Source organism: Sander vitreus, chromosome 22, assembly GCF_031162955.1.
Source record: "Sander vitreus isolate 19-12246 chromosome 22, sanVit1, whole genome shotgun sequence".
In the NCBI taxonomy this organism is placed as follows: domain Eukaryota; kingdom Metazoa; phylum Chordata; class Actinopteri; order Perciformes; family Percidae; genus Sander; species Sander vitreus.
Window position 1 is genome coordinate 2,750,504 of NC_135876.1, and position 24,659 is coordinate 2,775,162.

Consider the following 24,659-nt stretch of genomic DNA (forward strand, 5'->3'; position numbering starts at 1 on the left):
AGAATTCCGTGAAATGAACACGGCCCCTTAAATCAAAATCTGTGACAGTTTCACGGAATCGCCGAAAATTCCGTGACGGGCCCACGGATGCGATGCCTCTCTCGCGGTCTACGCATGGATTCCCTGATCACAGCACGTTTCTTTCTGCCAGTTGGGCTGCGGCAGAGAAGCTGTATAGCTTTGCTATTATTGGTATTTTTAGCCCAATAACTGCTGTTTTAATCAACATTTATTCACCAGATATTATCATGGTTTATTTGTATTTCTTTTAATGTTATTATTTCGGTCTATTTCAGCCAGGGAAGCTGGATTGCTTTGTTGTTTATTTATATTTTTTAAACTATAACGCTACATCTAGCAACATATATTTAGATGTTATGATAGTATACATTTCTTTATTTTAATAATATTATTTCGGTCTTATTACCAGTGAAATATTACAGTATGCTGTAGGCTAATACAGAACATTACGATATGATCCGAGCTACTGACACGCATTCAAAGCCGATATTCCACAATGCAATGCGGGCATTCATTCACAGAATCAGACAGTGATCAGCGGGTTTTTAACGCCAGTATCGCTTCACTGTACATATATACAATCAGTGGTTTAGTCACCAGCAACAACACGTTGATCAGCTTTGTTCCAGTAAGTTATGCACCGTAACAACGTTTAAAAAAATCCGCGCAATACTCCGGAAGTGACGTGGTACGTGCCGCTCGGCGGATAAGAAGATAAAAAATACATAATATTCGTAATATTGATGTTTTTGTCTAACGTTGTATTTGAGGATGTAAACAATGACGATATTAATAATAATAAAATACAGTTTCATGTATTTGTCTCATGTATTGTGACAACAAATCAAATCAGCTGAAGACTCCGGAAGTGACGTAGTAATTACCGCACGGCGTCTGTGAAAGCTGGATATTATAAAGCTAATATTATCTTACGATCCGACGGTCTTGGTGCTGTGACATAGAATGGACGTAAGGCACAGAAGGATGAATAACTGAGCTTCACTCTTGGTTGCTTCTTGGTGAACTCCTTGATGAGGTTCAATACTTTATCAGTCAGAATCATTCTCTGATGCTTTATTTTCCTGCGTGTGATTGTGTCCTCTTTGTCAGTTGTCACTCGTGCTGCATTATGGTAGAAATCCTGAACCTTCTGAGTAATTGTTTGAATGTATGCAGGTTTTTTTGTCAGTAAGCCTGCTCTTCCGCAGTGTGTTATGTTACGCCAAATTGCCTTGTCTGGTGAATTAGCCGATATTTTTTTCAGAACCTTGCCTGACAGAGTCAAGTTCTTGTTCTGGTGGGCAGACTTGTTTTGTTTCAGTTCATGAATGAGAGCGTTTTCTTGATGGAGGGCTTTTTGAGTTGGCTTCCCCGCAGCAGCTGCTCTGTTTTTTTCTTGGTGATTCTTGTGCTTTTTTATTCCTAGCTTGTTCTCGTACCCAACGCTTTTTCATTTTGTTCCTATCCTTTGTTACCTCTTGAAGTTTATTTTTCATAGCTTTCATTTCTCTAGAGTATCTTGGGCTTTTTTTCTTTCTTTCCCTTTTTTCCTGCTATAGCCTGCCTACTCCGAGCTTGCTCATGTATGGCCCGATCCACTGGACTGTCTGGGGGAGTTTCTGGGTGATCTGAGCCCTTTCTCTTACGTTCTCTTGATACTTGTTGTCTACGTTTCCAAGCCTTTCTCTGACTTCTCTTTCCCCTTTCAGTCAAGTCAGTGATATTTTTTAGGTTCCCTTCCATCCTCTTCTTCCATCTTTGCCTTACCGTTCTGAGGTATTCCTCCTTTACCTCTGCCTCACTGTGTATTTTTTCTCTCCGCTTCTTTTGATATTCCCTGTTTCCTCTCCTTCTCTCCACCACAGATAGCTGCTGCCTAGCCATCATTTCCTAAAATACATAAAGTCAAAGTTGAGTGTATTGACTATGAAATTGGGGGGAATTACAGTGAATGTTAGATTTGGTTAAAATATTTGGAACTGCTGTATAAAAGCAATATAGCGCTCGTGTTCGTGAGGATGTACATGGATATCCTCACTCACGCTATACTGCTTAATAGTAGCATGCAGTGTAGGCCTGTATGGAAGAAATATAGGGGGAATTACATATATAAAAACATAAAAGAGGTTAATGAAACATTACGGGTCATATTAGTATTTATTGTGATCAACAATTATATTCTAGCCTCCGTTGAGGACCATTTGGAGGTTTTTGTCACCACCGTCAGACTGTACGTCACCACCGTCAGACAGAAAACCTGACGGTGGTGACGTCTGACGGTGGTGACAAAAAACCTACTCTTTCACATGATAGGCATGAGTTGTTCACATTTAGCCATCTTGTTTCCCCTCTGTTGCTAGCTACTTCAGACCTCTTCTTAAAAAGTATACATTTATGTCATAATCTAATCTAATATTTTTTTATACGAAAGAGACGGTGCTCACGTGTTATGGTTGCGGCAGTAGCAGTGTCCAAAAATATGAACAAGTTTAAGAGAAAATAGCAAACTTGCGGGAGCTTGAGTGATCTTGAAGCATGCAGTAAAATGGGGTCCTCAGGAATGTAGTTGACCTTGTAGTTGCCTTTTTTATTGCTCTTTATGAATATCTTATAATATTATTCAAAACTCACTGTTTGTAGTTTTTAATTCATATAACAATGTAGTCTTTCATGTGGTAAAGATATTAGTCAATTCAATTATTACTTTTTGTTTTTTTAATCAAGTTGAAATGATTATCTCCTATCCGAGGACAACTGATTTTGTAGGCAATGGGCCAGCATACAATCATTAAATTAATAAAAATTAAAAAATAAACCTATAAAAGAACGTTACATATGTGCAAAGGACCCCCTGATTATAACCTTGATTATTTTTATTCATGAAAATGTTATTAATTTCCAACAGAATTAGCACTTTTCTTAGTGGGACATGTTTTTGTATAATTAATATGAATATGCAAAGTAACTTAAGCTATAAGAATTGATAAGTAAAATGTACAATAGGCAAGTAGGAGAAAATGAAAATACTCAATTAAAAGTACCTAACATTGTATTGAAGTACGGCATTGTTGGAAAATGTTTGTTTAAAGCACTTGAATAATAAATTCATGTTTAGTTTAAAACAGTCTAAAGGAAATGGTCAATTACAGTGTGATTAAAACTCACTATTTACATTATTTAAAGTACTTGATTTACAGTTGATATGTGAAAAGGTACACAACCTTATTTAACAGTAATTTAGTTTTACTGAGAACCGTCACAGGAAGTGCTTTTATTTTGAAGTAGTCTACACGGAAGTTGTCTGTTGTGTACTCTTGTTAGCTTACTAATATGAACGTGAGACGATGCAAAACATGTCCGTCAAGCTTAAGTTGCTCACTTTCTTGTTTGTAAAACTGCAACATATTGAACAGTAAATGGTCACAGTAAAAGACAAGCGTTTTTGGTCGTCATTCAAAGCCATTCCACTACAGGCATAGTTACTCTCCACGGCTGATAAAATGCAATGATATTTACGTGTAGCAAGCCTAAACATTAATTCCCGACATGTTTCTATCTGTCAGCAGCTCGGACACACTGCTGTCCGCGCTGCTGTACCGTCACCTGATGGGACACAGATGTTGTCCGTACCGTCTCTGTCTGGTTGGCTCTGACCACTTCAACGAAGCGTAATAACTCCTGAAAATAATGTCCATCTCGCAAATGTATCTGTCTCTGCAGTCATCTCAACCATCGAATACAGCAACCGGAAAACACCACTAAATGGTGCATTAAAATACATTGTAACTTGCGTTACTGAGATTGTAACGAGTATAATATTACCAAAATGTAATTAGTAATGTGTTATATTACTGCGTTACAGCAAAAATAAATACATACTGTAATTGCGTTACTTTTGTAACGTGTTACTCCCAACACTGTTGGTCACCAAGTAATTCAACCACTCAAACGTCATTGAATGAGCTACTAGGCATCCTACGTAGACATGGGCACCTGCTGCCAAAGGATGCACGCACCCTCCTTGCAACCCCCAAAACCGTTGAATGTCTTTCTAGATGCAATGGGCAGTACATTCATTATGGTTTAGAGCAAGGCATTAGACTAAAGATTGCACAGTGCCAATCCTTTTCACAAAACCTTGTTGAGTTGTGTGTGAACGTTGATGGCATACCACTTTTTAAATCAAACAGTGTTCAATTTTGGCCCATATTGGCACAGTTTCACAAATGTGATCCTTTCATTGTTGCACTTTTCTGTGGAAAAGCGAAGCCAAGTCCTTTGGACGATTTTGTTAAAGACCTTTTGGAAGAGTTTCAGAATCTCAAAGCTGTTGGGATGGAGTATGAAGATAAAGTTTATGCTATCAGCCTTAAGGCCTTTATATGTGATGCACCAGCAAGATAATTTTTAAAGTGCATAAAAAACCACAATGGGTACTTCAGCTGTGAAAGGTGTTTGGCCAAAGGATTGTGGGAAGGTAGAGTTGTTTTTAGCAGTCATGAGAACTTTAGAGCAAGAACAGATGAGGAGTTCAGTCAAGTACTATATGAAGATCACCAGACTAGAAAAAGACCACTTATAGATACAGGCATAACTTGCGTGAGCTCTTTTGTGTTAGACTATATGCATTTGATTTAAGAGTAGTAAAACGCGTTCTAGTTCTTTTGTCTCGGGGTACGAAAGTGTGCCGGCTACTTGCAAGACAAAAAGATGAGATCTCAAAAAAACTAAACGAGCTGAATGGATCCATGCCAAGTAAGTTTGCAGGGCAGCCCAGGGGTTTGAGTGAACTGGATAGATGGAAAGCCACTGAATTTTGACAGTTTGTTTTACATACTGGACCAATTGTTCTTCGAAATGTAGTTTCAAGTGAAGTGTATACTCACTTTTTGACATTGACAGTGGCTCTGTCAATTCTGCTGAGCTCTGATGAGAACACACGACGTTCATATATTGCATATGCTGAGGAACTCCTAAAATACTTTGTTAAAAGGTGTGATGACCTTTATTGAAAAACGATTGCAGTCTACAATGTGCACTGCCTGTTCCATCTGCATGAAGATGCTTCTCACTTCAACTGTTCACTAAATGACATCTCATGTTTCCCATTCGAAAATCATCTGCAAGTAATAAAAAAAGTGGTCAAAATAGCCACAATCCAATCGCTCAAGTAATAAAGCGGATGAGTGAGATTGAAAATGCAAAGAAAGGCATCAACAAGCATCAAAAACAAAAACATATGTAGTATATATATATATATATATATATATATATATTAGGGCTGTCAATCGATTACAAAATTTAATCTAATTACATACTCTGTGATTAATTAATCTAAATTAATCGCATACATAATTAACGGTGCCTGAATGGATACTTTTTAAGAAAGTAAAAAAAGAAAAGAAAAAAAAAGGGTACTAAACAACAGTTGGTGGCATTAAAGAACGGCTTGTTTATTGCTAAGGCCATATGGTCAAAATTAAATGATTTAATAATAATGTAACAACAATAACTTATTTCACTAGTAAATTGCTGTTGAACGACAAAAACAACCACCAGATGGGAAAAAGGACATTTACAATAACTTCAAATGCACCAAGAGGCTGTAGTTTACCAGTTTCATTGAACGCACTGTCTGTGTTTTTTCTACGACGGCAGCTGCAGAAAGTTATCTCTACAGTAAAACACTGAATTTGTAAAGTGACATCAGGTGACAACAAAAAATATTTTTTTTATTTTTTATTTCTGTTTATTTGAATAGGGACAGATACAAAAAACATAGATTACTACACAAAGAACAATCCGATGCCTGTATCACAGTGTTTATAGCCATGGCTAATTCGCAACACCTGTCCCTAGAAGGGCTTTTAACAGTTAAAGTAATATAGGATGTTATATAGCAAGTTGCTGCTTCATCTAGTGATGACACCAAAACCAAGGGCTCCAGTGTTGCTGTCACGGAAATGCGCGCTCACCATAGACAAGTGCATGAGTTTTGGAATAAAACAACATCAATAATATCTGATGTGATAGGATGTCGAGTTCCTACTGACCTGATTGTTTTGTTACTTAATGACGACTCTAAATTACACCTGCTTGGGAGACAGAAGAAAATTTGGCTAGCCGGCTCAACCGCAACCAAGAAAATGATAGCTCAGCGCTGGCCCCCCCTCCACTCGCTTTGTATAAAACAGTGGTTGGCGTACTTCCTGGACATAGTTATGCTCGAGCTCTCTACAGCAAGGATTAACAAAGCCAGGTCATCGACTATAGACCTATGGAAAAACGAGGATCAGTCCTAATGACCACAACGCCACAAGAATTAGAGGAGAGCGACTAGGCAAGGTGTGATTTCTGATTTTTGTATATTGGTTTGTTTTGTTTTTTCCTCGAGACCGCAGAGGGTGGGGGGTGGGAGAGGGTTTTGCTTGCTTTGTTGGAGTGCATTTCGTTGTTCTGTATGCTGTACGTTAAAAATACAAAAATAACAAACAATTGATGAACTATTTCAATGAGCCTCAACGTTGTTTTTGTTATTTTCCCTCAGGATCTAGGCGTTCTCGCACACCTCAGCGTGGAGTTCGAATGCCATCACAGTCCGGGAGCAGACGCTTATTCCCCATGTCTCAAGCTAGTACGTCCATGGTCAATATTTATTATTGTATCATTCTTTAATAATCATAAGGTAAGATTTATAAAGTACTTGACACGAAAATAAATGAATGTATTTTCTTCCACAGAATACCAGAAGTGAGTGCTTGGAAAGCTTGTTGAACTTCTAGATGAGATAAAAAAGCGTCGGGAGGCACTATCAGCCCCTGAATTCTGCTGTCCATGTTGATAGGCTAGAAACCGAAGAAGAGTTTGGAGCATATGAGCACTTTAAAGCTTTACTTAGTGAACTTTCAAATGTTAATCTTGTTCTTGTATATGTGTTTTGTGTTGACTTCAATTGGTTGTCAAATAGTTTGAAATAGTTCTAACGTGTCAACCTTTTCTACTGTAGTTATTGTATTTGGAATGTGAAATCTTTGTGTAGGTTACTGGACCTGTTTATTGCACTATATTTTATTTAAAATGTGCTGTTTTATAAGTTAGTATAATAAAGCTATTCTAAGTGAACTTTTTGTTTCATTGAAATGTTAACCTAAAATGTTATTTGGCATGTTAATGTTAATTTGAGAATTGACAATTGAAAAGTTGGACAAATTTGACGTTGAAGATTTGCGTCTAGTCAACGTCTAATAGACAACGTCTAATAGACAACTTTTTGCTAGCTGGGTTGTCCTGTTAAGCGGATGTGCTACATGATTATGTTGCTACGTGTTTAGCATGCTCATGTATGGTGTTTGCTGTGAGTTACATCACCGCCCCCAGAGGTTAACTCTTGTTGAAGCAGGCTATTGACTAGTTTGATGTTCTCTGTCTAGATGTACATTGTAGTGTCATCTGCGTAGATTTCCATGCCTGCATTTTTTAATACATATGGCATATAATTTACAAAGATAGAATAAAGAAGAGGACCCAGGCAACTTCCTTGTGGGATACTGCAAGTCTCCATGTTTGAGATGGTGCCGTTAAACATCACACATTGTTGTCTATCAAACGAGTAACTTTTCATCCAGTCGATCATCTCTGAATCTATAAGCAGTTAGCTTCATGAGTAGTAGCTCATGATCTATAATATCAAAGGCTGAACTAAAATCTAATAGCACAGCTCCCACAACTGACTTCCTGTCGATTTGTTTTTTCTCACAGCCACAGCAGTGCTCCTGTCTTTCCCTTGAGTTTCCCTGTGTTCCCCACTCCTCTTGTGTCTTCCTTATCCCCTGTTTGTCTGTGTGTGTGTGTGTGTGTGTGTGTGTGTGTGTGTGTGTGTGTGTGTGTGTTGTTCCTGCTATTAATCAGAGCAATCAGCTCATCATCTCTCCTGGCTTACCACACACTTGGCTACAATGAGCTCATCAACCAACAGTACCAACCCCGCTTTTCTTCTTCTCTCATCTCCAGATCTTCCAGTCTCAGTAGTAGCCCCCACTCCAGTGACTCTGCTAGTAGATTCTACTTGTGTATTTGTGACCTCATCTAATGCTTGTCTTCTGACCATGAATATTTGTATGTCAAGCGAACATGTTTCCATCACATTAATGTATAAATTGTCTGCAACTCGGACGTGGCCATTGTTGACCCACTTGAAAGATTGCTTGGGTTGACTCATGATGCTGGCATTCTCAAAGAGAGCACACTTTATCTGGACTTTGAGGAAGGGAGAGTAAATGGTCTTCTCTTTGGAGATAGTGGATACCCACTGAAGATTTAGAGCTGAGTTTGGCCTAGCAATGTCACTCATTTGGAGAACTATTAACATGAAATTGAGAAAGGAGAAAGCAAGAAAATAATTCACTAAAGAATGGTGAATGACACATTGCCTCTAAAAGGTCATATCTACACTGTCTCTTAAGAAGGTTAAGTTCCAGCTTTAGTTTTACCTTTTTAATCTCCAATTTCTGATATTCTACTTTAAATTAGGATTGAGAGGATTAAGATAGGATTTTCTTTTTAAAGTGCCCATATTATGAAAAAAACACTTTTTCTGGGATTTGGGGTGTTCTTTTGTGTCTCTGGTGCTTCCACACGCATACAAACTTTGAAAAAAATCCATCCATGCTGTTCTGAGTGAGATACAGTTTCTGAATGTGTCTTGCCTTCAGTCTCCGGGTGAGCTGTTCAAAATCGGCACGGCTTGTGACGTCACAAGCCGAAACGAGCTGGCTAACCGCAACCGTCAGCTTGTAGCATTAGCGTTAGCATGCTACCTCGTTCTCAATAGCAAAGCACTGCTACAACACACACAAGTTCACCATAATCTACAAAAGAACTACTTACATGTGCACCCTCATTTAGAAGTCTCCCAGCTAATCCTGCCTGTAACTGACTGAAGGTGGAGAAACAGCCTTTCTTTTACTGTCTATGGAGCTAGCTAGCTGACATGATCTACATCTGAGCTACTGCACATGTGCGAGTGCAAGCAAAGATAGTACAGAAGAAGAAGAAAAGAGGTCTCACTCTGTAGCTAAAACAGAAACCAGCTGAAAAGAGGATCTGCAGCAGTGAGAGAGAGCTGTGCAGTACAACAAAAATATGGTGTTTTTTTGAAAATTAAACCATGTAAACCTATTCTGGTACAACCTTAAAATACAATTATGAACCTGAAAATGAGCATAATATGGGCACTTTAACAAAGATGCAGTGGAGCCCAGCAAAATCCTTCTATCTTCGTTTTAGGGGGTGTGGTCATAGACCTATCTTAATTGTAACAATGTAGGCTAATTTCTTAGGGTAATGATACTCTATTAATAACCTAACACTCATACTGACAGCCATCACATCATGATGTGCGCTGCATTGGTTAACGTCCGAGTAGTCTATATCCACAACGTTTCACTTCCGGGATTGATCTCATTCTGACGAACATTCCGCCGGATGTTACTCTTTTTGGATGTCCATTTTCAGATGTCCCGTTACCTTCGGCTTTCTTTGTGTTGTAATTTTAAACTCTCTGAGGACTATGGTTAACTGCTCCTCAGATCTCTGCAGGATAAATACAGACAGCTAGCTAGACTATCTGTCCAATCTGAGTTTTCTGTTGCACGAATAAATAACCTTTGAATGTGCACATGTTCCATGAAAACAAGTTCCTTCCCCCTGGGCTCCGCTAGGCGCAAGACGATTGCGATTGGTTTAAAGAAATGCCAATAAACCAGAGCACCGTTTTTCTCCCATCCCTGATTGCTATGTGGACTAGCAAGACCTTCCTCCGCAGCACTGTCGAGGAAGGTCAAGCATTGCGAGACGTCCGAGTTATCCACTTTAACCATTGGGGTTGACAGCTCTGAGATGCCGTTCAATCCCATAAAAGTGGGGGAATCTTCACCGAAAACATGAATTATGATAGTGCTGTATATAGACGTTTTTGGTGAAGGAATTGATGATTCCTTTTGTTAAAAGATCTTGCCATTTCTTCCTCAACTGTCCGCAATATGCCATTGCATTTGTTTTTGATTGGGCTAGTAATCGATTTCCATGCTGATCGTGTTTGTTTGTGTTGTTTAATTTAGCTGTGAGAATGCTTCTATGCACTGCATACAAATCTACATACATGTTTTCTTTTTTCTCTATCAGTAAAATTGATTTTCCTTTCGGATTGCGTTATCCGTCTCTTCAGTGTTTGAAGAAGTTAAAGTTCGCTTTGGATCAGAGATGGGGACTCGAGTCTGAAACTCGGACTCGGGTCGCACTTAAGTCGCACAAACAGCTGACTTCAGACTTGACTCGAGCTTCGAGACTTGTCAACAACCTGTTTTAATGCAATTATTTCTTTATAAATCAAAATGTATTCATGTATTTCTATTTTCTTCTATTGGGGCATATACGTTGGGGAAACGTATGACGAGCTGCATGTCCCCTGGCCTTTGCCATAATGTGCAACGTAACGCATGCGCTATGCCTTATGTGCGCGCACTCAGAGTCGTGCCTTTTGTCATTAGTTTTGCTTTCAATAACTTTGTAAACAGTGGCAGTAAGCGAACAGCTAAATGCAAGATGTGTGGCACGGGATCAACAACGTCGAACTTCATCAGGCATCTCAAATCGCACCCAGATAGGTCAGTCACTCGCTAATGTGAAAGAGACGTTACATTTAGCATATATCGTCACAGGTAACAAGCTAACCATCGCAAAGTGTGCTAATGCTGGGAACAGGCACATTGTATCTTTATAGTTAGTAGTTGCTGAGGCTCAAGACATCCATGGCACACAGGAGGTTGGATGCATGGATCCATCTCCCCAGGAACAAACGCTGTGTCGGGTGGGCTAACTCATGTGATGCGTAATTGATCAAGTGGATGATTTGTAGGTGAACAAGGTGTACCTGGTCCACCACACACTGGGCCGTCTTGACTGTCTTAATTCTGCACATATTTCTGTTACTGTAGTCCTATTTACTATTTCATTATTTCATCCATGCGAGGCGCAGCGGATCCGTGCGCACTGTCACCTGCCGTGGAGACGATGGCCTCACTAACCTCTCCTCCTCTGAGTCGGATCTCCCTCGCGCTGGACTCAGTTTCACTGAGCCTACTAAAGCTTAGAAAATAAATGGCATTACATCAGTGAGTTCAAACTGCTTATTGTGCGTAATTTGGACTGACACTGAGATGCATGTTGTTCTGTAACTGGTGTGGCGCTGACACTATTCTCTTGATTTCCACTTCGACATTAGACATTTTTTTACATTTACAATTTACATTTAGCATATATTGTCAAAGGTAACAAGCTAACCATCGCAAAGTGTTGTGCTAATGCTGGGAACAGGCAGATTGTATCTTTATAGTTGTATCCATATGATGTGACAGACTTAGGTTAATATTTCACCAGGTCTGAGGTCTAGAGGGATGTGTTAAGTAGACCCCATAAAGTTACCCTACAACTGATTTTGATACTGTACTGTATGGATGGTAGCTACAGGACATGCTCTGAATTAATAAGATTTACAAATACAGTGTTAGGGACAGATCAGATGGCCAGAGACTTGAGACTTGACTTGGACTCGTGGTAAAAGACTTGAGACTTGAATTGAACTTGCCCCTGAAAGACTTGAGACTTGACTTGGACTCGAGCTCAAAGACTTGAGACTCGACTTGGACTTCCAAAAAATGACTTGTGAACATCTCTGCTTTGGATAGGAGTGTGTTGCTTGGCAACAATCATTGTTTTGTGTGTAATCATGTCTACACGCATCATAAGACCAGGCAGAGCTACAACTGTGGTAAGTCAGGCTTGGGGAACTCGGTGTAAATTCATTGGACATAGCTAAAGAATAACAAAGCATAAGAATTAAGACCTACTTTTTTAGTTTTTTACCCCCAGCTGGTGCACTCAGCCCCTAGGGGCTTGAAGATTACTCACCCCAATATTGTGTTATCGTGACGTCTCGCTAAAGCTACCATGCCTGTGTGTTTCTTACTTAATGTTACTCACTTAAGCAACAGGTCTTGCTCAGTCTTTTTCAGCTACAGGCTTCTAAAAAGACTCTGGATTAAACACATTAGCTATACTAACGTTACATGTGTAATGTAATGTAATGTAATGAGCAAGCTGAACAGCAAGCAAGATGACGTATATTGTAAGAAACGAGATATGAAGCGTAACTTCTTTCAGGAAGACTTCAATAATTTCAATCACCGCTCTCTCTTCCTAAAACTAATCAGCTGGTTAGAAGCGTTCACTTTTCAGTAAACCAACAAAATTCATGATCCAATCACAGCATTACATCCCTGCTTTAAATCTGTTTCTCTCGTGCAATCCTCTTCCTCCCCTTCCACCTCCAGTCACCATCACCCGCGGCACACTGAGTCTTCCTCCAGCTCCGTCGACTCCTTCAGTCTGGTCTTCGGGCTCCTTCGCTGCCACCACCAGTGTCTAGACTCCATCGGGGGGATATGTCTTGTTTCTCTACCCCGCTAACAAATTATTTTATAGCGATTGGAGTCTAATCTCCAAAGACTCTTTATATTTCATATGCATATGTACAATAACTCTTTGCATATCTGTAACAAAGTCTCTCCTGATTGAAATGTAGTTCAAGGAGCGGTTTCACACAAAACAAAGTGGCACTACAACAATCTGTGACTTTCTTGACTTGCAAAATGATCTTTTAAATTGTCTAAATTGACAATTTGTGTAATTCATGACACAATTCAAATGGGGTCAAAAACATATTTGTCTCTTGCCATTTACTACCATACCTATTTTTTCAGAAATACGGTCCCATGGGATCCACTAGAAAGGGAAAGGGACTTCACCTCTATATAAACCTGTTAAACCTTATCTGCTTTCTGGTTTGTGTTCTGTGTTTGAGTCCACTTGCCAACATTTTCTTACAATTGCACCTCAAGGGAAAAGGTTTTGTCTACTTCTCTACTGATTGTGCTGTTTTATAACTGCTTTGCTGTTTTAATTGCTTGCTTATCACGTTAACAATCCCAAAGGATTCGGATGCCTTTGTCTAGTTTCATCAATCACATAACACTGAAAGCCAATCTGTCCCCACTGTCTCCACTGTCCCCACTGTTCTACCTTCAATTCTCTCTTCACAGTTCAGTCTGTTGACAAAACGGTTCAGACTCATCAATGCCATGAAATAGGACATTTCAGAAACAGAGGACATTGTTAAATGTTTTTTTTTCAACCTGGGCCCCATTTCCCCATGCTTTTGTGTCTAATAGACTGATGTGACTAAAGATCTCCGAGCGTCTGAGAAGTTTTTTGCTTTTTTCCCCCGTCACTGCATGCCAGGATCATTAAAATACTGATGTTCAGCATTCATGAGGTGCTATTTATGGTTAAAAATGGGCGTGTACAGGGCGGGATAAGAGGCTGATTCGCGTACGCACACTTGTGGGTAATCTGTGATTTATAAAGGGAACATTGCTTACAGGTGTGCGTACGCACGGTTTTATAAATCTGAATGTTTTTTGGTGTACGCCATTTTTGGCTTTTAGGCGTACGTACACTTTTAGTAAGGATCCTACGCACAGTTTTATAAATGAGACCCCAGGGCTGTGAGACATGAGCAAATACGAACCATTGTTTTTATTTTTTTTGTTATTGATTTTTTATTGTCATACATTTCAAGTTTCTAAGCACATTTCCATATCAATATCAAACCCTCTTCCCCATCCATCTCCACCCCTACTCCCCCCCCACACACACACCTTTCTCCCCTCCACCATCCAGCAGGTTGTTAATGCAGACACAGACAGAGCATTCCTATCTCAACAGAAGATCTTTTAAATTAGATATCAACCTCTCCCATAATAAAATTGTCTGTGGCTGAGCATCATTTATTGTTGCCGAAGACAATTCTAGGTAAGAAATGTCCAAAAATGAATGGAGTCAATGAACCCTAGAGATATCATGAGGAGATTTCCAGCACTGGACTACTATCTTTTTAGCTGCAGTTAAGCCTGCTAGCCAAACTTTACGAGTTTTCTCAAGAAGACCAAGACGGGAATCATCGTTTAAGAGATGCACAGCAGGATCATATAACATGCATAAGGAGCCAATGGTTCCCTGGGGGCAGAATGAACAATATGGGTTAGAAACCAAACCCATTTGGTGTCTTATTCTCTGTGTTAAAAAGGCCCTATGGCAAAATTTCAAATGTATATACCTGTGATTTGGGTTTTTTGAGGCACCAGCCACATTACCCCAAATAGCCTCCCAGTCTAAGTCTTGTCCCACTTCTGATGTATCTCTATCCCAGGCTTTCATTCCTGGTGTGGGCAAATATTTCTGGGAATTTAATTTATCATATAGATATGACACCATCTGCTTGGGAGAATTATGTATCCAACTCAAAATGGGATGATTCTTTAAATTAGACCCCCAAGGAACCCTGTAGGCTTTACAGGCTGCTCTCATTCTGAAGTAAAAGAAAAGGGAGTGTCATATTGAGACACCAACTCTACGTCAAGAATAGTGCTTACGCCCCACTAATATCCTGAAGGGTATTAATCCCTTTATATTCCCAAAGTTTGTTAGCAAATGGTTTTCCCCCAGACAGACGTAGACTATTATGCCATAATGGGGATGCCTTGCACCATATATTTCGAATTTTTATGAATTTTTCTGCTGATCTAAATACTTGTATCATATATGTCAAGATCGGACCATAATGTAACGCACATTTCTTGGTAGACATACCTATCAGAGGAAAGTCTTTCCGTATTGGTCCTATTAAGTCTTGTTCTATACTTCTCCATGAACAAATGTTATCCTCCTCCATCCAGCATCTTAAACTTTTTAAAATGAGTGCCCAATGATAAAGCTTATAGTTAGGACATGCCAGTCCCCCATTCATCTTATTGACCTGGAGGGCTGACCACCTCAATAGTGGGCATTTACATTACATACATAACTTTGTAATAAAGTGTCAAATTTTTGCCAATATCCTGCTGGAGGCGCCAGTGGGATCATTGAACTTATAAAATTAATGCGAGGTAAAATTTTCATTTTGAGGACTGCTATATGGGCTGGCACTGAATCGGTAAACATTTCCATCTATTAATATCTTCTTCTGTTCTTTTCAAAATTGAAGAATAATTTATTTTATCCACAGACAATGGGGAAGTATTAACCCTAATACCCAGATAGAGGACCTCGCTTGCAACGTTAATCTGAGCCGGCAGAGTTAGCCTACTTTGATCCGTACTGATAAGCATAAGCACTGATTTTGACAGATTAACTTTGTATCCTGAGAGATATCCGAATGACTCTAGTGCATTTAAAACACATGGGAGAGTGTGCTGAACATTTGCTATATAAATTAATGTATCATCCGCATAGAGATATTGAATGAGATGTCGTACCTACTGTAATAGGAGAAATTGTAGGCAAATTTCTAATCAAATGTGCCATTGTTCTATTGATAAAGTAAAAAGTAAAGGAGAGAGAGGATCCCCCTGTCGTGTGCCCCGTCCAATTTCAAACAGCTCTGACATGCCACCCCCCACACATACACGGGCTGAAGGATTAGTATACAGGGTTTGAATCATATTGATAAATTTACTGGCAAACTTAAATTCTTTCATGACCCTCCAAAGATATGTCCATTCCAAATGGTCAAACGCCTTTTCGGCATCTAGGAATAATAGTCAGGTGGGATTTTATGTGATGCACTCAATACGTGTAATAGCCGGCGAAGATTATCGGAGGCCAAATGTCCCTTCATAAAACCTGTCTGATCTGGTCTAATTATTTTCCCTATTACTTTCTCGACTCTACTGGTCAGAACCTTGGAGAATATCTTGAGAACAGCATTTATCAAAGATATTGGGCGGTGACTGGCACACTCTAAGGGGTCCTTACCAGATTTAGGAATAACTTTAATCAAGGCTGTATTCAGGTCCCTATGAAAAGCCCCCTGTTCAATTGTGTAATTCAGCGTGTCTAACCATACTGGTCCAAGGATATCCCAGAGTACAAAGTAAAGCTCAATTGGTATGCCGTCTATCCCTGGCGTTTTGCCTTTGTTTGTGGCTTTAACTGCTTTAAGTAACTCCTCCAATGTAATGGCAGAGTCTAAAGCATCTGTGTCTTCTGCTGACAATGTAGTATAGTACTTGTGTTTGGTTATATGGATAGCATATTCCGCCCTACGTCTTAATAAATCATTCAATTCTGCCTGTCTTGTTTTAAGCTGGTTTTCTTTTGTTGAGGTGTAATTTCTTTTCAGCTCATTTTCCAAAAACTTAATTTCCTCTTCTAACTTGGAAATATTTTGCAATCTACTTTTATGTAGGTGAGAGCTGAACCATATAGCATTATTTCGTATGAAACCCAAACCACAGTCACATCTGAGACACTGTCCCTATTGAAATTTATAAATTCCTCTAACTTTGGTCTCAGCTGTGTCAGGAATTCCTCCTTTTTTAAAAGGGAAGTGTTAAACCTCCATCTAGTAAACGTATTCTTGATTTTCCCATAATTAAAGGTAGACAGAATTGGATTATGATCGGATAAATGTCTGGGCAGAAACTCTACTGAATGTACTAAAGATAACAGCCCAGATGATACAAGAAAGTAATCTATTCGTGAAAAGGTTTTATGCCTTGAGGAGAAAAAAGTATAGTCTTTAGCCGATGTATTATGCACCCTCCATACATCAATTAAATTCAAGTCCGCTATGAATAGGTTAAATGCTTTGGAGGCAGATCCCTGAGTGTTTGATACCACTGTAAGAGACTTATCAAGATTGTTGTTTATAACCGCATTCATGTCTGACCCCACATATAGTTGATAATCGTTCAGCTTTAATAATTGCAAGGTAACTGAGGGGAAAAATCAGTTGTAGCATATAGGCTAATGAAAGCAACTTTTTTACCTTGAAAGGATGTACAGCAAAAAGCTAAACATCCATCATTGTCAGAGCCAGTTCTTTCAACTAAAAGATTAATACCTTGTCTCATTAATATCCAAACTCTTTTGAGTACCGTCAACAGCTGCCACAACAACTCTAGCTATCATTAGGTTTGAGATGGGTTTCTCGATATCTACTTTCTTTCTACGTATGAAGTCCAAGACTTTTGAGCATTTGTAAGGAGAGTTTAATCCCCTAACATTAAATGACATAACAGAAAGTGTTCTAATTTGTCTGTGTTGTTAACCTTCCCCTGGATTTGCGCCCCTGCATTGGTGGTGGAGCCCTGCCTGACCAGATTGGAATAGCATTAAGACCGACTAGCTTCGCTGTCGTGGGCCTGGCTGTAATATGGAAACTTAACCTCTGTACCATGCTGAACGTTATTGAAAATGAACAAGTTAACTGAGCCATTGCATTATGGTATGTTATATTAGACATAAACTATAAGATTATAATTCCACATTATTTGTGTATCTTAATCAGAAACCACTTGGGCTTGTCCATAATGCTACAGCATATTGCTAGGTTAGCCTACCCGGACAGGCCAGCCAAAGTTCTCACTGCTCCTCCATCTCTTGCGAAACCTGCAAGTCAGTTCTGGTATCCAAATGGGGAGCATCCTCTGGAGGTAGCCTCATGGATCATCTCCCTCAGCGCCCATAGGCAGATTAACCAGTCAAACATTATTCATAGATCATCCTCTAATTCATTAAGCTTCTTCTGTAACTTAGTCACCTCCACAGGAGCTAGTCTCTTTCTCGTTTTTACGCAAGCTAACCTGTATGTTATCTATCTTGTTGAAAACGGTGCTAAATGTTTTAGTGTGGATATCAGCTTGTTCTTTCAGCGACCGGAGGATATTGCCATTCTCAGCCATGTGTCTCTTTTAGCATAACTGCTACCGTTTCTTGCAGGGATTCCATCTCGGACGCCATTGCTTGTTTGATTAGCCTGACTATGTCCTCTGCGGAATCGTTAGCCTTATGTCTTTTGCTGGCAGGGTCTTTCTTAGTCGAGGTAGAATCTTTTTTGGAAGCCATTGTTGCAAATTAAACCTTTCTCTATCTGAAACGTGTACCAAAAGTATCTGTAAGCTCTTCTGCACAAGAAAATTAGGGGGATTATGTCAGAGCTCAGCGACTGGCTGCCATCTTGCCTCGTGCCTCACCGGAAGTCCAAACCATTGTTTTTATTGAAAATCTTTTAGATAACACGAAACCATGGATGTATTATAACCTATTGACCTCAAAAAAACACTGCACACAGCTGCAGCTGCAGCTGCAGCCTCTCTCTCTCTCTCTCTCTCTTCCTTCGTCTGCTCTTTATCCAAATACTTTATCCATAGACTATAGCCTTCTCTGGCTCAAATGAATACGGGCGGCCATCCGTAATCATTTAAATATTGACCCGTTACATTGAAAATCTTTTAGAAAACAGGACCCTATCGTTTATGTAGCCTACTCCGTAACAACAGACTACCTGAACACCTTTTTCTCATCTCGCATTCCTGTCTTCAAAAGTCTTCAAAAGTCACGTCCTGAGATCGATAATGTTGTCAGACACTTTTAGTAAGAGGCTCGTCACTGCGATCTCACTCAATACTGGACCAATTTAAAATATAAATACTGAGCATGATGACAAGGAAAATCCCTCTTGCTATACAGCTTAATGCTAGTGTCAGGTAAGGCAAGGCAACACAAGCAAGTTTATTTATAGAGCAGATTTCAGCAACAAGGCAATTGAAAGTGCTTTATACAAAACATTAAAGAGCAAATTCTAAACATTCAGTAAAGAGAATAGAAAATAAAAAGCTGAAATAGAACAAGAGGTAAAAAATACAACAATAAAAGTTACAGTGCAGTGAAATTAAGTTCAAGGGAATTATTAAAAGGCAGTGTCAATCAAAAGTCTTCAGCCTTGATTTGAAAGAGAGTTGCAGCGGACCTGCAGTTTTCTTGGAGTTTGTTCCAGATTTGTGATGCATAAAAACTGAAAACTGCTTCTCCGTGTTTAGTTCTGACTCTGAGGCAGACCTGACCAGACAACCTGAGAGGTCTGGGTGGTTCATAATGTAGCAGAAGATTAAAAAATGTATTTTGGTCCTAAACTATTTAGTGCTTTATAAACCAAAAGTAGTATTTTTTTAAATGTGTTCTTTGAGGTACAGGAAGCCAGTGTAAAGACTTCAGAACTGGAGTCATGTGATCCACTCTCTTGGTCTCAGTGAGGACTCGAGCAGCAGCGTTCTGAATCAGCTGCAGCTGTCTGATTGATTTTTTAGGGAGACCTGTAAAGACACCGTTACAGTAGTCAAGTCTACTGAAGATAAAAGCATGGACAAGTTTTTCCAAATCCTGCTGAGACATAAATCTTTTAAACCTTGATATAGGATAGGGTGATAGTAGGCTGACTTTGTAACTGTCTTAATGTTGCCGTTGAAATTCACCTCTGAGTCCGTGGCGGTACAAATATTAGAGTAGGGCAAGGTATGTGCAGGTTTGGACCCAAAATTCAGAACACCAGACAGACAGGATGATTGAACAAAAAGTCAACTTTAATGTAACAGCTTGTTCCAGAAAACAAAATAGACTAAACTAAACTGAATGAGCAGGCTGAAGTAAATCAAAGTACAAAGGGAAAATCACAAAAACTAAACTGAGGATCAGAACCAGGATGGCATGATGGCATTTTAAAGCAACGTCAATTAAATGTCGTGCTGTCGGATTAGCTGTCCACTGTTTTGTCATATGTTGTATTTTATTAAATCCGTCAGGCCCATATGTTATTGTGAAAGCACTACAAATGTTTGTATGAAAACAACTCTTCATCCGAACCTGTGTGTACTACTGTGTGTAATTGGGATAGGTCAAAGGTAGTCTATATCAACATCGATTAATTTACGGGATTGGTCCGGTTCAGCCAGAAGATCTGCTGGATGTCCATCATTTTCGGCCGGAAGTCCCTCACCTTCTGCTTTCTTTGTGTTGGCATTCTAATCTCCGGTGGATTTCTGAGGACTGTGGTTAACTGCTCCTCAGATCTCTGCAGGGTAAATCCAGACAGCTAGCTAGACTATCTGTCCAATCTGAGTTTTCTGTTGAACGACTAAAACTACTTTTGAAAGAGCACATGTTCCACCAAAACAAGTTCCTTCCCAAGGTTATTTTGCAGAGACACCGTTATTGCGTCCCGTGCTTAGCGCTGCCCACGACGATTGGAATTGGTTTAAAGAAATGCCAGTAAACCAGAGCTGTGGAGGTAGGTCGGGTAATGCGAGAATAGGCAAAAGAAGAGCAGGGTGATTAAACACAGGTGGAACAAATAAGGACAGGGCAGACAGGAAGTAAAACAAGATATGACACAAGGTGAGTATATCAAAATAAAACAGGAAACACTAAACATGAATAAACAAATGAATGCAACAAGGAACAAAAACCCTCAACAACTCAGACAACTGATCACAGAACTAATGTAGGCAACTAAAACGATATAATGGAAGATAGTCTTCACAAAAGTCAAAGAGCCTCTGGATGCAGAGCCAGATTGACAGCTAGGAGGGACACATATTGAAGCACAACATTGTCCTTATCCACCTGTGAAAACCATAGGGCCAATGATGACAATGAATGATTCCACACTGGTTTAGAATGACAGTGGCATCCATTATATGAGCAGCGACCAGTGTCTAACACATAGAGGCTTCATGTTTGATGACTGCTGGCACAATCAGCCAATATAACACCAGGTGGTAACAGAATTTCCTGTAAGTGCCATATGTTTGTTATTGGATGGATGGGCGTGGTGTTCCTGATGTAAAGTATGTTATAAATATTCTTCTGTGTTCAAATATGACTAATCATCACTACCTGACTAACTAAGATATTACCACCTGGGACAGCCAGCTGGCACAATCTTCCTCTTTATACCGGAGAACTTCTTAAAAAAACAAAACCACGCACACACACACACACACACACACACACACACACACACACACACACACACACACACACTGATTGAGTAAGTAAAATAAAGGCTAAAGGGGTAAGAGGCACAACTAGCAGGATGTTTAGAAGAAGGTGAAAGTAGGTGATCCAAGGCGGAAGATTAAAAAAGAACCTAAAAAAGACACAAATAAGTTACTTTGTAGCATAGTATCATGTCAAGTCAAGGCAGTTTTATTCATAAAGGTAAAAATCACAAATCACAGTATTTGTTAGCATTTGTTAGCATGCTAATTAGCACTAAACACAAAGAACAGCTAAGGATAGTTTTGCAGGTATTTGGTCATAAACCAAAATACTGAACAAATAATATTGACCTGATGATGGCACTAGCTGGAAAAGAAGAGTTATTTCATTCTCTTAGGACTATCAATTACAGTACCAAATTTCACAACAATCCATTTAATAGTAATATCCCGTATATTTCAATAACAAAATTTCAACCTGCTGTCAAAAAGTCAGGGGATCACCAAAGTTAGGAGCATTTGTCCTCTGATAACATGAATATCTGCACCAAATGTAATAGCAATCCATAATCCAAGATATAATCCAATAGTTTTAGCATTGTTTTTTATTTTTTTATTTCATTGTTTCACGATGGACAAAAAACGTACTAAGTAAATCCAAAGTTGAGTGCACACAAGGAAATGTGTAGGGTTGTGTATCGTGTTTTTGTCCGATACCGGTGCTAAAACGATACTTTTAAAACCGTTCCTGAACCGATACTTTAAATGCAGCATGAGGTTTATGAGTTATTAGTAAACACACCATTCCCATCCTATCTGTTGTTTCTCCGACAGCGTGGCCGCAGCAAGTGCAGCTAGTCTACTCTGTCCTTAGCTGCAGACTGTTGTACGTCCCTGAGTTGGAATCCTTTCCTGTGAAATACAGCCACACATTAGACCATTTTGCTGTCAGAATTTTAACCGTATCATTTTTCTGGTTGCAGGGAGGAAAATAGGCAATATGCTGGATATGAAGAGGGGAAACTATTGAGCTAATCACGTACAGACTAATTCATTTAATAATGAACGGCTAATTTTTCTCATCTAATATTAGAGCTTTCTCCATTTTATTCTGGTGCCAGCAGCTGCAACTGGAAGTGTGTAATTGGTTATGGAGACGTTGCACACATCCTGGTTATGTTAATTAATCATGACTGTTTGGCAAAAAGGCAAAACTACACAGAATATTGTGTTTTTCAATATTTATATCTTCCAGGTGCCGGCGAAATAGGTCACACAGACCACAAAGACCTGGAAAGAAGACAGACTACATATACACACAAAAGGGAAAGACTCAATAACCCCTTCATTCCTCCATCCTTCTAAAATAATCTGTCTAGCTATCATTAAACTAGTTTTGACCCAACTTCTTATGTGCTTATCTATCCCGTTTAGGATTGACCCATCTCCCAGAACAAATAATATTGGGCTGAATGGAACCTGGGTCCCTTCAATCCATCATAGGTTATCATGTATCCCGGTCCAAAATCCCTGGACCAAAAATATAGGACCATAGGACATGAAGTAATTGGCCGTCCTAGAACCAGCACACTATGAAATATTTTCATCAAGAGCAGCCTTGATGGTGTATAAAACATATTTACTTTGTATCCTGGTTAGATAATATCCAGATAGTGGACAATCCTGCTGTATAATAGAACACATCTCCTGCCAGTTGCATACAAATTTCACACGTTTAACTATTATGTAGAAATACATTTTATTATATATTTTTATATATATATATATATATATATATATATAAAGCTGAATTTTTTTTCTGAAACCAAATATTGTAAATAAGACAGCTAGTGGACTTTCCAACTGACAGTAAGTAGCTTAAAGCTTTTTTTTCCTTTGTCAATGATGATTCATGGAATGAAATTATTTACCATCCTGAGAACAAATGCCAGCGGGGAGTAAAAACCCACAAAGAGAGAAAATAGAAGGCAGCCATAATAAATAGTGATGTCCTTAAAACATTTTCTTTATTTTCTGAGCCCAATAGATGGGGCTCCTTGTTCAACAAAGTGTTAAAAGCACAGTGAATTGCCATTCCTTGAGCCTTTTTTTTTTGTTAAACCAATGCCATCTAGTCGGGTCAACAAATACAACTAATGATACTTCATTTTGACGTCACTAGTAATATAGGTATTTTGACTAGTGCTAGCATGTTTCCAGTTGGCTGGCGAGTTAGCTTTTAGCTCCCAGCTACACTAGTTTACTAACTAGTACTGCTAGCTGTCACTACATCACCAAGCTTCTAGAACCACACATTTTGCAGAGACGGGCGGATGAATTTTGCTGTGTCATTTTCTGGTGTGACTACTGGTGTAACATGAAGAATTCAGAGATTTACATGGCCACTGTAAGGCAACTCTACAATTCTATCAGAAATCATTTATTTAGCGTTTTTAAATGCTGGTGCGACCAGGCCTTTACGCTTGTCTTTTTTTTTAAATACTTTATTTTCATTTTCCAGTTTACAAGAACAAGAACAAACACAAACAACCCCCCACCACCCATCCCCAAAAGGCTGCTCCAATATTAAAAGTAGGTATACAATGTTTCAAGGTCAGTCACATTTAAATATCACATTATCCACATAATCCAGATAGGGCTGCCACATTTTAATGAAGGTGTTGTATCCCTTTCTAAGGTTATATGTTATTTTTTCTAAAGACACACAGTTATTCATTTCTAAATACTATTTAGTTATGGATAGAGGGGAATCAGACTCCCATGTGACAGCAATACACTTTCTGGCCACTGCCAGGGCTATTTCCAAAAATGTTATTTGAAATTTGTTAAGTGATTTATCAATTTTCATAAAGTTCCCCAGCAAGAAAAATTCTGGGTCAACAGGTAATGACATTTGAGTAATCTTAGTCAAGACGTCACAAAAGTCAATCCAGAAATCTCTCACCTTCACACACAACCAAGTACAGTGTAGGAAGGAGCCCACATCTGCAGCACATCGGAAACATGTATCAGATAGATCAGGCTTAGACTTATGAATTTTCTCTGGAGTCAAATACAGCTGATGAAGGAAATTATAGTGGACAAGCCTGTACCGTGCATTAATAGTGGCAGATAAACTGTCTTGACACAACTCTGACCAACGTTGGTCTTCAATCGTGATATTTAAGTCTGATTCCCACCTCTCCTTAGACCTATACAGAGCCGGTTTAGGACATTCAGATATTAACAAAGAATATACTTTAGAAATAAGCTTAAATGGTCCTCCATTTCAGTGAGTTTGGGTAGAGCCATAGTATTGTTCAAAGTGCTTCTCAGAAATAACTGCAGTTGAAGGTAATAAAAGAAAGTATTGGTAGACAAATTATGTTTTCCTCTTAATTGTTCAAAAGTCATGAAGGATCCGTTCTCATAACAATCCTCCAATTTACGAATCCCATTATGATGCCATGCTTCCAGGATCTCATTGTTTACAGTCTGAGGGATAAGTTTGTTTTGCTTTAAAGGTGATTTTGGTGACAGTCCTCTCTCCTTGCTAATGGTTTTATGTACATCATACCAAAGTTTAATGAGATGTAATAAAAAGGTTAGCAGTCTTTTTTGACAGAATTCAGTAGTTGTATTTGTACTGTACTGTTTTTACTGTACTGTAAAATCACTGAAAAA